Raw genomic sequence first — 7,187 nt, 5'->3', positions numbered from 1 at the left:
ACATTAAGTTTCCTTAGTTCTTTTTCTGGATTCAGATGGCGTTTTCTGTCCAAAGTCTATTCATTGGGATTGCTTTGAATTACTATACCACTGAGAAGAACCAAGTCTTTCATAATTGATCATCACACATTCTTGCTGTTATTGTGTACAATGAATTTCTGGTTCTGCTTGTTTCGCTCAGCATCAGTTTATATAAATCTTTGTAGGTCGTTCTAAAATTAGCTTGTTCATCTTTTTTTAATAGAACAATATTCCATTATCTTCATATACCAGAGTAAAAAAATTTGGGGGGGAAAATGTATCACAAGTAGAAAAAGTTTAAGCCCTAATTTAGGGAAAGCTAAAATACTACAGAAAAGAATCCAGATCTAAAATGATCTTCACAAGCTGGAAGAGAGATTAATTAGCCAAATAATGAAAATCAATTAGTATAGTAATAATAATAATATATATATATATAATATATATATAATAATAATAACATAGTAATAAGGTATGTAAAGTCTTACACTTAGATACAAAACATCAGCTTCACAAGTACAAGATGGGGGAAGTCAGGTTCTTTTTTTCTAGCTTTTCCGCCACCCTGAAGTAAATCCAAGGAAATCTCTTAAACTAGGGGAGTTCTTATCTTGGTGGCTTGTGAATATAGTTTTCAAAATTTTAGGATAACTGGATTTTACTATAATTTTGGTCCTTTTGAATTTGATATATTTTACTTCATGCATTTAAAAATATTATTCAGAGAAGGTATACATAGGTTTTAGCAGATTACCAGAATCAGTCAATAAATATGTATTAAACGCCTATTACATACCAGGCACTGGGTTAAGCTCTGGGGATACTAGAACTTATGTATGTGTATATGCATCTGCATGTACCCACAAACTACATACAGGATATGTAGGATAGGAAATAGTCAACAAAAGGGAGGCACTAGAATTAAGAGTGATTGGGAAAGGTTTCCTGTAGAAAGTTTGATTTTAGTTAGAACTCAAAGGAAGCTAGGAAAACAGGACGTAGTGATGGGACAAAGCATTGCAGGTATGGGGGACAGCCAAAGAAAAGACCTGAATTGGAAAGACAATGTTTTGTTCAAGAATCAAAGAGTTTGAGGGAAAGCTTAAAGTGTAAGAAAATTGGAAAGGTTGGTGAGTGGAGGCCAATTTACAAAGAGTCTTGAATGTTAAACAGAGGATTTTATATTTAATTGAAGGTGATGGGGAATCACTAGAGTACTGTGATGTGGCAGCCAAAAAGGCAAATAAATCTTGGGCTATATAAAGACAAGCATAATTTCCAGGAATTGGGAATTGAGATGGGAAGAAGAGGAATAGTACCACTGGGTTCTGCCTTTGTTAGACCTCAAACATAGTATTGTGTTCAATTTGAAGTACAATGGTTGAAGAAAGACATTGATAAACTGGAGAGTGTCAGAAGAAGGTTATCCAGGTTGGTCAAAAGTCTGGAGTCAATAATATATAAAGCACAGCTAAAGGAATTGGGCAGATTAAACTGAAGGAGAGAAAGTTCTAGGTGGGGAAAGAAGAGCCATCTTCAACCATTAGAATGGCTATTATATGGAGGAAAGATTACATTTGTTCTGTTTAAGATTAAAGGACAGAACCAAATGGAATTTTCAGAGACATCATTTTAGTCTTGTTATCAGTAAAAACTTTCTAAGAATTAAGTTATCCCAAAATGTCTTGAGAGATGATTAAGTTTCTCCCTTTTTAGCTATTTTCAAGTAGAATCTATGTGAACACTTTCAGCTTTATAGTACACATTCCTTTGGTCTAGGATTTGGCAATTTTTTTTTTTTTTTTTATAGAACAAAGAGTCAATGTTTTAGACTATATAAATCAAGAGTCAAATCAAGTATATAATATAGTATTTACATAACACAAGAGAAAACAAATTTCTTCAGTTTTTCTATCAATAAAATCGAAAATACAATAATTGAAAACAATTTTTGTAATACAGGCCTACTAATAAGAATGGATTTCTTTTTTGGGAGAATAACTTTTTGCTTAATTGCAATTCAAAGTTAATGATCCCCAGTATCAAAATCAAGCAAATGTTGTTCATCTATTATCACTGATCTGTAATGAAATTTTATATACTTTATCTTTGAAAAACACCTTTTCAGGCAGATAGTTACTACCAAATACTGATATCAATCCACAAGAATTTGGTTTTCTTGAGCATATTCATTATGTGGAAAGCACTTTACAGAATTCTTTTAGATTTTTCTCTTAATATTTTTCTTTTGACAGGTAATAATATTATAGATTAATCACTTCCAACTGAAGATTAGGTGGAAACTCCTCAATTTTATAGTTAAATGGATTTTGAAATGTGGAAATATCTTTTTTACTTACATTGAGGTCCAAACAATACTGCTGAAACTGTAGTCTGAGCTCAGAACAATCTATTCATTGCAAATTTGTATGAGAATAAGAAGTGAGATTTTATTTTAACTTTCAACAGCACAAGAAATATATATATATATATTCACATATAAATTCTATTTAGTCTTGTAATTCTAAGTTGAATTCATTTTTAAAAATTATCAAATCTGCATTTGATTTGCCCTTTAGTATAGAATAATAGGGGTTGAGGAAATTTCTTATTTAGAAAGACTTCAATCTCTTCTCTGACCTAAAAATAAATAAATAAACTATAATAAAATTTCTTTTGCTTTTCTTATTTTGACATGATGTGTATAAACTGATAATTAAGAAAAAAAAAAGTCATGGTGAAGTTATGCACATGGCATTCAAAATGTTAAGTTATAACTGTGAAGCAATGAGAGAACTACATATGGTATCCTATACAACTATATCAGCTCTGCTGTTGCCTGGAAAAGCAACCATAAATAGTAAATAAACAAATGAGGGTAACTGTGTTCCAATAAAACTTTATTTTATGTGTGAAAACCATTCTTAGCTCACAAGACATATAAAAACAGTAGGAGTAGCCTATTTGATTCGTAAGACACAACTGAACAATCCCTGCTTCCATCTATGAGTTGGAATTGATGGTCACTGAGGTCTCTTCTTACTCTTAAATTCTGTAATTCTATGAAGACTTGGAGGTGGGAAAAAAACAGGATGAATATATAGTATGATAACTGGCCCGATTTGATTATAACATAAAATTTGTGATCAGAACAAAGTAAGTTATGTAAAATAGGTAGGATGGAATCAGGTTGTGGAGGTGCCTTAAATGTCAAGTTGAGGAATTGTTATTTTATCCTATTGGTCATAGGTGGCCACCAAAGATTTTTCAGTGGGAAATGGCATGCATTAACATTACTTCAGTATTGTTTGGGACAAAAAGACCTACCCAAATTGACTACTACAGAGATCACTCATAGAAAGCAGAATTATTTATTAGAATCTCGAGAAGCGGACCCCATCCTGGCCTGTGAGCAAAATTTCACAGCAGGATAGGGCCAGAGCCTTGAAAATGCTTACAGCTTTTATGCATTTCAGACAAAGAACCTCCAAAATCCCACCCTCTATAGGTTGTGATTGGCCACATAAATCTACTGTTCCCCTAGTTGGTCAGTGGAATGTAGTAGACAAGGTGATATGCAGCTTCTTCCCACGTAGTCCAGGCCTTATCTAAAATCATGTGACTCCGGAGAAGCCGAAACTGAGGCCTATAAGGTTTGATCTACTTTAGAATCTGTAAGTTCTTCAACTTTGCCCACACAATATTATGAGAGAGTATATCATAGATGGGAAAGAATTAAGGCAGTAATTACAAGTTAGGAGAGTGTCATATTAATCCAGGATAGAAGTGATGAAGGTTTATAATAGGGCAGTGGCAATGAAGTTGTGATAAACTTAAGGATACAAGAGATATTGTAGAAATAAAAAGGAAATCGTTGGCAACTGATTGGATCTGTCAAAAGAGGAAAGAATCAAGGATGACTAAGAAAATGATGGTACCTTTAACTGAAGTTGGGAGGGAATACAAGTGTATTGAGGAGAAAAGACAGTTCAGTTTTAGCCATGTCGAATTTGAGGTATGGGCAGGATATGATATTCTGAGAATGATATATAGCAGGAATCAGAAATGCAGCTAGTTGTGGATTTAGGGATTAGATAAATCTAGCAGAGCTAGACAAATAGATCTAGGAGTCATACAGAATAAAGGTGATAATTGATGCCACAAAGCCAAGCCAGAGGAAGCTTCGTCCGACACCCTGGTTTTTTCAGATGAGAAAACTGAGACCCAGGGAAAGTAAATAATTTGATCAAGTCACGTGAAAAGTAATGTATGTACATGGATGGAATGTAAAAAAAAAAAAAAAAAAAAAAGGAAGAGACAGAAAAGAAAAGTTAGCTTTTGTAGACATTCAAACTAGGGGACAGGAGGAGGAAGATCCATTGCTGAAGACTGACTGATAGCATTTAAACCAGTATAGAAAGCAGGAAATAGCAGCACAAAAGCCAAGTGAGGAGGGATTATCCAGGAAGAAGAGGTTATTATCCTGTATTGTTTACTCAAAAAAGTAAAGAAACATAGAAATGAGAAAATATTTGTCCATTAAAAGGCCATCGTAAAGTTGGAGAGAGGGTTTCAGTTAGTTGTTGGAGACAGAAGTCAATCTCCTGGCTGTTCCTCAATCAGATCTGGGCATTTTCCCTTGACTGTCCCTCATTCCTAGAATACTCTCTCACCTCTAACTCCTGGCTTCCCCAGGTTTCTTGAAATCCCAGTTTAAAACCCCATCTTCTACAGGAAGCCCTTCTCCATCTCTCTTGATTCCAGTAGCTTCCCTCTATTGACCATCTACTTTTTATCATATATGTAGCTTGTTTGCATATAGTTGTTTTTGTGCATATCGTCGTCTCTGAGTTCTGCAAGGGCAGGAACTTACATTTTGCCTCTCTTTGTATCCCCAAAGCTTAACCCATTGTCTGGCATTTAATAAATATTTACTGACTGACTGAGTTGAAGTGGTGAAGAAATCGAGGTGAACTCCTTTCTTTAGAAGTTTGTCAATAAATAGGAGATGATAAAAATGATAGTTTGAAGGAGTGTTAAGGTGGAGTAAAGATCTTTTTTCCTTCAACATACAGGTAACCTAAGCATGTTTGCAGACAGCCGGAAAGAAGCTAATAGAGAGGGAAAGATTGAGCAAGGAACCAAAGAAAGTGAAGAAGGATGGGACCAAGGGCACAAATGGAGAAATTATCTTAAAGAAGGAGAAAAGCTGACTTTCTACCCAATGTTCTTTCTATTATATTCTACTGATAGGAAGAATTACACAGGGATAGGAATGAGCAAAATGAGAACAGTGGGTCAAGGTACTCAGCTCAGTACCCTATACAAAACAAGTTCAGAAAAACTTGTTGAATGAATGCATATATTTCTAGCACTAATCATATTCCAGTTCTAACCATAATCCTAAACTCAATCCTAAAGTTAAAATAGCTAACTAAACATGATTTAACTCATTACCTGACCTTGACCCAAATTCTAATCCTAAAGGTAAAGCAAACTTTAAACCTAATCTGAATCTAACAAATTTGACTCTAATCTCAATACTGACAATGACTTTAGCCTTAATTTTAAATCAAATTCCAACCAAAATTCTGTCTTTCATACCAGATTGCAGAAAAGCAATATGGTAGAGTAGAAAGAGCTCTAAACTTTTGAATCACCAGAGACATGGTTTCCAATACTGCCTCTAGCCGCTAGCTGTGTGACTTTATATGTCACCTCACTTCTCTAAGCCTCAGGATCCTCATATGTAAAATTGAGGTATCTATCTGTAGAAGCAGCAACATTGGGAAGAAGACTATCTTGAAAGCAGGAAGACCTGCTCCTGACACATACTACTGAGTAACTATGGGCAAGTCCCTTTTTCTTTCTAGACCACTAATTATAACTAAATTGATGATATTCAGAGAGCTCCAGGACACCTCCAGGAAACAGCCCAAAGGAAGTTAAATGGATTAACCAATGGTCACAGTAAAGGAGTATATAACAAAGGAAAAAAGCTCAAGTGGAAAGATCAGGCTTAGATCAGGTCTTCTGATTCTCTACCCAGGAGTTTCCCAGAACAATGAAACCTTTCAATCTATGATTCTCATAAGAGTTGTTGTAAAAGATTAAATGAGGTTATGGATAAAAAAGCACTTTGCAGATCATAAAGCCATTATAAATGTCAATTATTATTATCCTAAGCCAAACTCTGTCCCTATTATCATCCAATGATTCTGTCTCTGGTGCCATTTAGGATTTAGTTGACTTAAGTATTCTTAGGTCACATAGTGATGGGATTCTGATAGATGCCACCCCCCCCCCCATCCACTCCAGCCCAAACCTGCTTCCACCCCCAAACCCAATAGAAATCATTAATGGATGAACAGACCAGCATATTCTGTAACCACATAAACAGTTTAGGACAAAATATAATGCAGAAATCAATTAATAAAAAAAGTAGCACGAACAGAATGCAAAATAGGACATTGGACTATAAATCTCCAATAAATCATTCCCCACAACATGACACCTGTGCATTTCCCTTTCTTTGCTGTCCTTGGGTGAACCTATGCCAATTATAATATCATTGCCGTACATTTAAAACCCCCTAAGTGAGCTTTTCTGTAGGCATTCTGAGTAAATGGCATGTACAGTTCCACCAAGGCTTTAGGACCTCCCCATGTTAGCAACTTCCTCCTATAGCCCCCAAATTTACATATTTTATGATGATGTAATCAGCACCATTTACTTTATAAAAATCTTTGTCTTACTGACTCCTTCCCGGAGCTTGGCCCACCCATTGAGTGTGTAAATCGCCCTAAAACATCTTTACTTGGATTGGAGACTGAACCTGAATTCTTTCAGAGGTGACACACCACATTATGTACCTGATATCTCCACAACAGCATCTCTGAATCAAAATGGGACTGCAAGATGAGCTAATCTGATATGTACCTGAACAAGTAGTTTTTCTCTATAGTGGACCCTACAAGTGGTCATTCAGTTTCTGCTGGAAAACCTCTTGTAATGAGGCCTGCGGAGGCAGACGATTCCAACTTTTAGACAACTGCTGATTGTATAGTTCTTTCCCACTTAGACACAAAGCCAGAGAACACAAAAAAAAAAGGGCCCTGAGTGGACTTCCTCCTATCCTGTCTTGGGTAGCCCTTGCTGGCCGCGGC

This window comes from Sarcophilus harrisii, chromosome 1, assembly GCF_902635505.1.
Source record: "Sarcophilus harrisii chromosome 1, mSarHar1.11, whole genome shotgun sequence".
Lineage (NCBI taxonomy): Eukaryota > Metazoa > Chordata > Mammalia > Dasyuromorphia > Dasyuridae > Sarcophilus > Sarcophilus harrisii.
Note: the sequence above shows the minus strand (reverse complement) of the source record.